Source organism: Mytilus galloprovincialis, chromosome 8 (genome assembly GCF_965363235.1).
Source record: "Mytilus galloprovincialis chromosome 8, xbMytGall1.hap1.1, whole genome shotgun sequence".
Taxonomy (NCBI): Eukaryota; Metazoa; Mollusca; class Bivalvia; order Mytilida; family Mytilidae; genus Mytilus; species Mytilus galloprovincialis.
Window position 1 is genome coordinate 78,291,249 of NC_134845.1, and position 10,674 is coordinate 78,301,922.

General features: G+C 31.7%; 1 long non-coding RNA gene across 1 annotated transcript; it reads right to left on the reverse strand.

The window, feature by feature from the left end:
- Nucleotides 1–3,975: 3,975 nt before the first annotated feature.
- LOC143043545 (uncharacterized) lies at nucleotides 3,976–9,327 on the reverse strand. The gene is made up of 3 exons (XR_012968454.1): nucleotides 9,147–9,327; nucleotides 4,799–5,101; nucleotides 3,976–4,037 (listed from the first exon to the last, which is right to left on the reverse strand). It is a non-coding gene; the product is annotated as an uncharacterized LOC143043545 (long non-coding RNA).
- Nucleotides 9,328–10,674: the final 1,347 nt, after the last annotated feature.

Below are 10,674 nucleotides of genomic sequence, written 5' to 3' on the forward strand. Positions count from 1 at the left end.
ACGGATATCACCATTAAGACATGGTCTGCTTCTCCTTAAGGAACCGGATGGTTTTAGGTTATGCTCGTGTTGCATATTCATTAATTTTCTATGGAATGGTTTATAGACTAATGTTTGTTATTCTGGTCGGTTTTTAATTGTTTGACAAAGCGTTTTTGTTTTTGCGACTTTTTGTTTGACATTTTAAATTTTGCATCTAGTTCTTTTTATTTCAAAAATAGAGAACCGTCAAAATTGACTTAAAGAAGTGAATAGAAGATACCAAAAGGGTGAACATTATATGCTTATGAATCAATTGGTTTTACGATTGTTATAAAAAAGCTAATGAAAGATGATATCAACATTATTGACCTTTCATCAAGTTCGTACCATTAAACAAGAATATTATATTGGTTACCTTTGATTGTAGATGATGCTTTTGATTCAACTTCAGCCCTAAAATTTTGATCATAATATTATTGCTACAAATGCAGTTGAGGTACTATGTCAATATATATAATAATAGCTTTATAATCAGTTGTGTTTTTTATGATTACAATGTTAGACATATGTTAGAACCTCGAGTAAATATCAGATTATATAAGATTATACACAATGTTTACCTATGTATCCATATTTTGACATTTTTACCTATTAGGTCTGTTTGTTTTGTTCACACATCTTGTCAATATATCGTAGTTTTATGCGACTGTCATAAAAGCGAGAGGTTTCGAAGAAAATTTAAAATCATTATACTGGATACCAAAAATACAAAAAAATCCATATAAAGAACGAAACATGGCTGGGTCATCATAATGTTCGACTGAACATCTTTCTAAAGTTCTGACTACTATTCTTTCCACAGTAAAATATGGGCTTCAATAATATTGTGATGAGATATATTCTTCCAGTTGTATTAACCAGATGTGGATTCTCTAAAATTCGAAAGATCTACTGCTTCATCTTCGATCACAATCTTTCCAATTTTGAGCAACTTAAGGACTTTTCATTTTTCTACGATTTACACTACTATTCCCAATGCTCAGTTGATTGATCGACTTCACCATCTCATTAAACAGAGCTTTTTTTCTATAAAAATGGGAATCGTAGATACAAATTTCTTTCTGGGTTACAATAATTCATATTTTGTGAAGAACCACACTGAATCTACCAGAAAATATACTGAAGATGAAATGCTGAACTTTTGTATCGACAATATATTTGTTGAGTTTGGAGGAGTTATATTTCAACAGACAGTCGGTTTTCATATGGGTACTAATTGTGCACCCTACTGGCCGATTTGTTTTTGTTCTCGTATGAAGCAGAATTCATTCAATTCATACTAAAAGACAAAAAAAAAAAGCACCTTGCGAAATTCTCGAATTTTACTTTCCGATATATTGATGATATTCATTGAAAACCCATGTTTCAGCCAATTCTTACATCAAATATATCCCAGTGAACTTGAAATTAAGGATACTACTGATACTGAAAGGAGGACTGCTTCATACCTTGATCTTTATCTCAATATTGACACAGATGGACGACTTCACACGAAAATCTATGATAAACGGGACGATTTCAACTTTCCAATTATCAATTCGTCATTTCTCAGCAGTAACATACCCTCTGCCTCCTCGTATTGTGTTTACATATCTCAATTGATACGTTATTCTCGTGCTTGTTCACACAATACGGACTTCATATACAGGAGTGTGCTCCTCATGCAGAATCTGCTTCAACAAAGTTATGAGGAGGACAGATTAAAAATCACACTCCGTAAATTACACGGACACTACCACGAATTGGTTGATTCATACGAATTGTCTTTGTCCAAACTAATTAAGGACATTTTTGCCACGTGTTAGAATTTGTTTAGTCCTGACGTCGTCTGATCTTTTAATTACTGAACGTGACTTATTCCCGATTGTGACTGTTTTGCTGAGTGTGAATTCGCATTGCTTTAAGACTTGTCACGGCACTCTCTATCCCAAATTCATGTATTTAGTTTTCATGTTATATTTTTTATTCTCATCGGATTTTGTCAAATGTCTTATCGTCTTTTCTGTTATGTTTGTGTGTTATGGTAAAGATAATTTATCACCCCCTTCATTTATAATATTTTAGTTTGGTTCAACGAAATTTATACGATATTTTTGGTTTACAGTTTGATTCAGAAGAAATACCTACATAGCTAGATAATACAATTAATTATTTAATTACTACCAAAATTTGATATAAATTAGTATTGTAATTTTCATTGTTATTAATAAATGTAATATCAATATTTCAAATATTATCTTGAATCAATATTAATTCTATCTAATTTTGGGGAATATTTTAAGAAATTCAAATGTGACGTCACTTTGTGTGATTTTTAGAAGACGACACTTTGTGCGTTATGGGTTTGGCTGACTCGGCTGTGTATTTTTATGTGCTGTATAAGTTGTTATATGAGATGTATCCATTTATTCTGTAGATAGTAACCACTTCGGTTTTATCATGTATATCTATTATATAGTCATTTTATAAAATTAATGTTTGCAAAGTATGAATTATTCTAATGATAAGGATATAATTATCCTAGGCAGAAAACCGAAGCCGTATTGGGCACAATTTTTTGAAACATTTGGCCCTCAGTGCTCTTCAACTTTGTACTTGTTTTGGCTTTCGCACTTTTTTTTATCTGAGCGTCATTGGTTAGCCTTGTGTGGACGAAACGCACGTCTGGCTTATTAAATGTTAAACCTGGTACCTTTTGTTAGCCATTATTCGTGTGTTTCTCTGTCCAATATGTTTTCCAATTTATTTGTATTGTAGTCCTCTCATTTAATGTTGTCATTTTAATGTTATATTTAGCATTGCCATAAAAGCGGGAGGTTTGGCATGCCACAAAACCAGGTTCAACCCACAATTTCTATCTTGAAATGTCCTGTACAAAGTCAGGAAAATGGCCATTGTTATATTATAGTTTGTTTCTGTTATATTTTAATGTTGTGTTTTTGTTATGTCGTTGTACTCCTCTTATATTTGATGCGTTTCCCTCAGTCTTAGTTTGGAACCCAGATTTGTTTTTTTTCTCAATCGATTTATGAGTTTCGAACAGCGGTATACTACTGTTGCCTGTATTAAGCTAGCTTTAAAACCAGGTTTAATCCAATATATTCTATATCTACATAAGAAAATGCCTGTACCAAGTCAAGACTATGACAGTTTTTCGTTTGATGTTTTTAAACTTTTTGATTTTCATCAGAGTTCGGTATTTTTGTTATTTTACTTTTGTTTAAATTAACCAATTTAACATGTCAAATTTATAAATTAAGGACTTTCAGTCAGCCCATGCGTTATATATGTACATGTTAGTTATATTGAACCTCGGACTTCGTTCTTGGTCAACATAACGTAAACAGATCCATAAGTAAAGCATTGACCCCATCAACAGATCCATTATTTATAGATATCGATCGGCTTCTCTTCAGAATCGTTATATTTACAGATCTTGCTTTTCAAGATTGAGCTAGGTACCCTATTTCGTTTAAAAATGTATAAAGGAATGTTTCATCTCATCGATTGGGGCTAAGATGCCAGTACATCTTATCAAAGCAGTGATGTACTATCAGTACATGGGTTTCTAACCCTTTCAAGAATTCTGAGGTTGTGGATACTTTTTTGTTTAACCCTACAAATGTGTGTGTTTGTGCTGGCAAACAAAGCACCAAACAGTATTGTTATAACATGGTTACTTTACATTATTATTTGTTTGTTCTTGTAAGGTCATATCATATTCTACTCAGTATATTTAGCAATTCCACTTTTAAAACGATATTTCATTTATGAACGGGAAATAAGTATTAAAAAAATACCGAACTCAAAGGTGTCAGACAAAAGAACAACGTGTAAACAACTGTCGTATTCCTGATTGTACATGTTGTAGAAAACCACAATTTCTCAATGAAAGTTTTAAGGTATAAATAACAGTATACATTAACAGACGTACCCAATAATGTGTGTGCAGTTAAAGATCGATGACATCATATCACTGGAACTACATTCATAATCTGAAATGATCATTTCAATAGGAATTATTTAGTTCATACATTAACTTTTGGGAATGACTATTTTAAAATAAAAAAAAATGTTAATACAGATGATCCTTGGTACAAAAAGTTTTAATATAGATGATCCTTGGTACAAAAAAAGTTTTAATATAGATGATCCTTGGTACAAAAAAAGTTTTAATATAGATGATCCTTGGTACAAAAAAAGTTTTAATATAGATGATCCTTGGTACAAAAAAAGTGCACGCGTTTTCCACAAAAAGATGTAAAACTTACAATGTTTTCAATGTATTTCATTTCTTTGTCAATCAGTATCTGTACGTTTAAGATGAAGGAATACTATTGACAATGACCATTATTAAATTCGTGTTTATTGTTGAATATACGAGATACGATATTTTCTTTTTGAAACTTTATCACGTTCATATAGAAGAATACATTTTCAAATTTGTATCCCTTAACTACACTAAACTAACGGGATTATTTTTTACAAAATGGTTTGCATTGAAAAAAGTAAGTAAAACTGAGACTATCCTTGAGTAAATTTCACCAATCTGTATAAAACAGGAAATGTCAACATACTAAATATAATACACATTTACAAATCATTGCAAGTATTGACCTCTGTTTAGCATAAAACATGATCACTTGAAAACATTAAGACCATCAGTGAGAAATGTAATGCTCATTTATCAAATGTATTGTGCGTCTTATTGTCCTTATATTATTTCTTAGAGAAATGAAGAAAAAAATGTTCTTACCCTGAGTAAGTTGCTTCTTTCTTGGACAATTAACTTTGTAGCACATGCAGTCTTCCTCTGTTGGCACACAATAGCATTTATTTCTTGGTTCCGTAACAAAAGCATATCCTGCGGTATAATCACATCGACATGTTCTGTCGCTCATTAAAGATCCATTTCCGAATACTATCTGGCCTATTCCACCACATGTGGATTTTTCGAAGACACAATGGCTTAATCTGTTTGACCGAAACTTGAAAGGTTGATACTTCAAAGAAGAACAATTGGTATTTCGCCCCCTTCCACTTATAACATACTTTTGTCCTATAGTACAAAGTTAGAAGGACACCATTATATCTCAGAATTTTTAAACGTTTATCATAAATGTAGGATATTTACAAACTTAATGCATTTTACATGAACATTCTTCCCTAATACACCAAGGTAAACATAATAGGCAACACTATACCCCAAAAAAATCCTGTCGTTTAATTTTTCTTAATTTTTTTTCATTGATAAACTCGGCAAACCTAAACATCTTGTAAAAAATTTAAAAGATTTGAACCATAGGTTTAAAAGATTTGGTAACTCAAATATGGCATCTTTTACTTACTAGTATCGGCCAAAATTGGAAGTTTCTGAAATATGGGTTAAGGGTTGAATTTGTTAAAATTTAAAAAATTTAATCCTAAATTGACGATAGCATAGCTAATAATGATAGCTGAGGTGAAAATTAGTACACTGATACCCCTTCCTTGTAAGTTTTTTATTCCGGATTTAAAATTTTGAAAGAACTTTAATAGGGGGTATCAGAATCAGCCCCGAAAAGTGAATGGTGTGCTTCTAGTATTTGAAGAAGATTTTTTTTTTTGAAAAAAAATGTGTAGTTTAATTTTTTCATAAAACTAAGCATTTGGAGTGCTATACTAGTTGATTGTTCTTGCAAATTTTTTTAAAAATCTAACCGTTATATTTTTTGGTATTTAAGTTTAAATTACGCCCCACCCTCAATTGGTTCATTAAATAAGAGCAAAATCTATTAAAAAAAGACATAATGGCCATATTTTTGTTCGTCTTTAAAATTTGGCCTTAGCTATTTAGCATATGGATGTATCATCACAGGGTTAAGTGTCTTGCATCATGATGACCTTTGTGTGACCTTCAAATGTGACCTCAAAGTCAACTTTATGGGTTTTTTTCCCGTGAAAAACACAACCATGTAGGCCATAACTTCTTTGCCTTTTGACCTAGGCCTTACATCTTTGGCATGTGGATGAACATGTATCATCATGAGGTGGTGTGCCTTCTTAAAATTTTGACCTTCATGTGACCTTGAACTTGTCACTTGCAATAACACCGCACTTTCTTTTTTATTTTTATTTCAAAATTGCATTTGATAAAAAAAATTCGGAAAGATTCACAAGTTAACATGACAAAAGCACAACAAAAGAAAATAAGAAATTTTGCTATCCTTTCGAAATTTAAATTTGATAAAGCGAAAATGACATGTTCTATTTATATCATACATGTGTAGTTTCAGTTTCAACTTTAATTATAAATATAGACTTTACTTTCCATAAAACTGCGGACGGAATGGAAGACACACGTTAATTTTCTACACCTGTCAGGATAAAGGTTGGAAAAAGATACTAGAAAGATATAGTTGTTTTTATTCAGATGAATTCAGAAAGCAAAAATATGTGTAGTGTTTTTTGTACTGGAAAGGACGTTTTTTTTCTTCTTTTTGCCTTGTTCCGTGACATGTAAATGATGCACTGGTGGTTGATTATCCCTCTGGGTATCTTCTAACTTTTTACATGAATATAAATCATGCAATAAATATTCAATTGCACTTTAAAAAATATGACAGCAATTATAAAATTATAAATTATTCGTAATCTTGTTTACATTACTACATGTATTACTAGGGCCATAGTGTATTTCCTTCAAAATTAAACCTCATGTTTTGTTTAAAAACAAAGTATTGTGGACATGGTGGAGGCAATTCAGTTTTGATTTAATCAATTTGATAAGAAGATCTAAAAACATAAGAATTGTGTAATTGTCCAGGGATTATTATTTATTTTGTTAAAATTTTATTGTCGGAGGGAGCTACCCTTTGAGAGGGGGGTAGGAGGGGTCCTGATCCCGAAATCCCGGCTTAAAAAACGAAATCCCGATCCGCGAGGTCCCGAATTTAAATAAATTTAAATCCTGACATCCCGAAATTCGAAAAAAGAATTTCAGGATCTCGAAAGGGTCAATCCCTAAATCCTGACCTTAAAAACACTCGATCCCGGAGTCCCGATAAAGGTCATATTCACCCTCATTTGAGGAGGGGGGGGGGGGGGCTTGGATGAAATTTGAAAAAAGGCAAGACAGGTTTTTGAACAAACTAGGGCAGGATCAGTAATTTGGCATAACAAGCAGGATGACAATTTATGAAAACAATTTCATTAAACTAATGAAAATTGCAGGTCCGTAAGGAATGAAAAATAAAAAATGCAGGACAATAATGATGATTACAACTATAAAAAATGCTAGCCCTCCCCCCCCCTAAAATCAAATGGTATTATCCTTAGACTTTTCACTTTCTGTACTTTATTTCATTTTATTAAAGACCTAGGCATTGCCAAGTAAAAAACGAAAACAGTTATGGTCCTTTCTTTTTCTGTTTCTCTCCTTTTCTAACGTCCTGGTTTTCTTTTGGTAAATTTATTTCACTTTGAAATTTTCCTACTATGTCTCATTGAAGATTCATTTATTGAAAATGAGTAACTTTAAATGAATTAAAAGATTAAATGAATAACAAAGGATGTACAGCTGGTCTTAGCAATAATGTAAACATTCTAATCATGATCTTTTAAAAGCTTGCATATTGCACATAATTTTAAAACGTAGCAATGAATCAGACTATGAGTAAGAGTTATCTTTTCTTTGGTGTTCTGTACCCCCTTAAACAGTAAAAAAAAATTGTGTGCAATGAAACATCTCAAATTTATAAGATGGATAAGTGTAGTGTATTAAACATTCACTTACTTTTTCAAATTGTTAATGCATTTAGTTTTTAGAAAGCCAAAGTGTAGTGCAAAAGACAGAAATGTTTGTTCACAGACAGAAATGTCAATTTGTTCAATTAACAGTTTAAACTAAAAAAGTTATCTGCTGGTAACAAGCTGCAACATCTGATGAACAAGGGGTTTGTCAAAGAACGTTTCGTCCTTTTTTCTAAAATAGCTTATCGGAAGGTACCAAGACCTTGTGAATATATATTCTGTGTCGGCTTCACAAATACTACATAATGGTCTTGAAGTGTAGATTATAGATACTGAAGTTGTTTATCATCTAAATAACGTGTTATGGTATTCTTGTATTTGTCTTAGTGAATATTACTTTAAATGTTTAATCTATTTTTGGTAATATCCATTTGGCCTGGCTCGGTACTTATATATCCCGCCACAATGGTATTGCATATTCAAAATTTTTGTGTTCTTGTCTTTAATTTTACTAGTGTGCTTATCTGTATGTCTTTCTTTTGTGTTTCTTTCTTTCTTTGTTTGTTTGTTTTTATAGTTATTAAGATAAGAACACAATGTTGACTACCATTATTTTTCACATTTGTAACTATTATGACTGTTTGTTATATTCACATATCGTGATCAATATAATGGAATTTTATGTGACAGTCATACAAAGGAGAAGGTTACCTTGTTATAAAACCAGGTCTAATCCACAGTTTTCTATTCAAGCAAATGCCTGTACCAAGTCAGGAATATGACAGTTGTTATCCATTCGTTTGGTGTGTTTGAGCTTTTATTTTTCCTTTTTTTGATTGAGGACTTTTGGTTTTGAGTTTTCCTCAGAGTTCGGTATTTTTGTTATTTTACTTTTTACATGTAATGACGACGTTCCAACAAATTAAGGTTCAATGTAGTCTTATATAAATTGTACTAGTAGTGCATTTATTGATAGTTCAAAAACAAATATTAAATAATATTCTTTTCGTTATAGCCATTGTATATAATCAATGTAAAGGAACATACTCTCATTGCAAAACAAAATGTGTTTTTGTGTTGTTTTGACCTTGGATTTTTAAAACAACTTGTGATATACAACACACGTTATGCATGTTATGATAGGAAAAGAAGCATACATACTATGTAATCAAAATACATAATTATTTAGATTTGATATGTTTCGATACGGCATTATATGTATCTGATGTACTTATGCAAGACGTAAATATCAATAATCAAATAACAGTCAACGATTTTCTGATTGTGGTAACTGATTGTTATACCCTTCCTCCTTTTGTATTTTACAACCACGACAGAAATTATATATATGATCTTTGATAATTTTAGCCTACCTGGTCTTACATAATCGAGTCCTTCTTTACACGATTCCTTATAGAAATCTGAATCCTGATCAAACAGACAAGAATAACGATCCTCTGTTGATGCATTACAGACATATCGTCTTCGATATATCCTTTGTAAATCCTCTGGGCATTTCAATTCGAACGTTCGAATAACTGTTAATGTCAGTAATATGTAGATTACCTAAAAAGAAAGTAATAAAACTTAGGCTTTTCAACCCAATGAATTGATAAACTTTGCTGAATTTGGCAAACTCTTTCTACGTTTTTTTTTAAGGTTTTTGAACTTCGTACTTTATTCGGCCTTTGAGCTATTTTTATTCGAATGTCACTGTTGAGCTTTTTTTTGCTTAAGGCCGAAACATTATTCTACATCTACATGTATCACGATTTCGTGCTTTCTTTATGCCAGTTGTTTTACATCTGTATTTACCCTTTACTCTATCTAATGATCAAATGACCAAATATACACATATTATAATCTAACTGGAATACAAAGATGGGCAATTTAAAACAGCATCACATAGCTCTGTTGACACAGAGACGTATCTAAGTTAAGCTTGTAGCACCAAACTTATTGTACAATTACAATCACACGTACAAACAAGTACACAACAATAAAAAAAACGTAATGGAAAACAACGGAATTAAATCATCAAATTGTGGAATCAATTTATTCTTTATCGACCAATCTATTAAGAAAAATACAAACTGTAAGTCGATTAAAGACAAAAAGTTGTACATTTCATGTGCGGAAATGACTAAATATTTACCTTGGTACATGTACATGTCATTGTAGCCGAATGTTTGTTTATGTTATCATTTTAAAAATCCCATGACTTTATTGAAGATTAATCGTGAATATCTCTGATTTGTAAATTGTTTGATAACATGAAAACGGTTTCATGCGCATGCCACGTATTTTGAAAGGTTTGCAACAACTCTACATGTATCATGTTTATCTGTTAAAGCTTTATCGCATTGTTGGTTGATAGATGTTATCATAACATTCATCAGACGTTGGACTATTTAGATATAGGTGTTAATATTAAGTAGAATGAAGATAAAATATAAAATTAAAAATGGAACAGGGGAATGTGCCAAAGAGACATCAACCCAACCAAAGAGCAGAAACCAGTTGTAGGCCACCAATGGGTATTCAACACAGTGAGAAAATTCCGAACCCGAAGGCGAGCTTCAGCTGGCCCTAAACAAAATTTGTACAAGTTCAATGAAAATGGACCTCACACTAAACTCCGAAACATACACATGAACAACAAATTAAATTTGTTTTACAAAACTGATAAAGAACCAGAGTCTCCTGACTTAAGACAGGTGCAAACATGTGGGGGTTTAAACATGTTTTGTGATATTTCACACATACCCCTTTACCTAAAGCCAATGTAGAAAAAATACAGCTATACCCACAGTAGATTCAGTTTAAAAGAAGTCCGAGTCAAATAAGGTAACCAAACAAAGAAAACTCTGCAAGATGACAATTATACAAATAATATGAAGT